We start from the raw sequence: 1,219 nt of genomic DNA, 5'->3' as shown, positions 1-1,219 counted from the left end.
GCCCTGGCCCCAAAGTCTATTTTTGGTATTCCCTGGGTACTTCATTGCTTTGCTTTGCTCTGCCGCACACCCTTAGTGTTTCTCCCTGGAGTGGTGGAATCAGATCGGGCACAATTCCTTCACTGTGTCTCCAGTGTTGTCCCCGTAGTGCTATGGGTCAGTGAGGGATGCCTGTCTCGTGGTGGGGCCGGCTTTTGAAATCCTCATGTTGAGCTCTTTTGCTCCACCAATTGTTCCATCTGTTAAGGTTTTTGTTAAGGTTTCTTCTGGCATCCATTTTGATATTTTGTCTTTCCTGTCTTTTAAATGACAGCTTGCTTTCTTTAGGTCGGATATCCTTGATGTCATCCTGCTACTCGCCGGTCTTCAGTCATCAGTGTTCAGTGAGTCAACTCTCTTCTTGAGATAGTCTCCAAATTCTCCCGCTTCCACGTGAGTCATTGACAGTCTGCTCTACAGTTGACGCCTGACCCGCTCGCTTCTGATGATATGGAGCTTTCCACAGACACAGTCCGTTTGAGTCTCGTGTGTTCCAACTGATGAGGTGTGGTCTGGTTGCTCTTTGTTTTTGCAAAAAGGTATTTTCAGTAAATAAGTCATTGATCTTGCAGAGTTCTATCATGTGATTCCTGGTGTCCTGTTTATCACCAAGGCCATATTTTCCAGCTACTGATGCTTCTCCTCATACCCAGATTTTCTGTGACAATCACCAATCATTATCAATGCATCTTATTTCATTGTTCAATTCCAGACTGCAGAAGCTGGTAAAAAATCCCTCAATTTCCTTGTCTTTGGCATTAGTGATTTTGAGTAAATTTGAATAATAGTTGTACTTACTGTTTTTGTTTTTTTTTGTGTGTATGGATATTATTCTATGACTGATACTTTTGTACTTCAGAAGAAATCTTAAACTGCTCGTTTGGACAATGCCATTCTTCCTCATTAAGTCATTCCTGGTATAATGGACCATATGATTGACTTATTAAAAATGGCAATGCCAGAGCATTTCAGCTCACTCATACCTAAGACATGCGTTTTTATGCATTGTATTTTTGCAGTCTTCAATTTTTCTAGATCCATATCTTATACATTCTATAATAATTATTTTTTTACATTCTATCATTATTGTCTGATTATCCATGGGTGCTTTCAGCTGCTGCTTCTTATTTTGTCTTATGCCCCCTTAGCAAAAGAAGGTCCTGAAAGCTCATCTGTATCC

This window comes from Echinops telfairi, unplaced genomic scaffold, assembly GCF_000313985.2.
Source record: "Echinops telfairi isolate 266 unplaced genomic scaffold, ASM31398v2 ScPeMD7_7469;HRSCAF=8507_1, whole genome shotgun sequence".
NCBI classification, from domain to species: domain Eukaryota; kingdom Metazoa; phylum Chordata; class Mammalia; order Afrosoricida; family Tenrecidae; genus Echinops; species Echinops telfairi.
Note: the sequence above shows the minus strand (reverse complement) of the source record.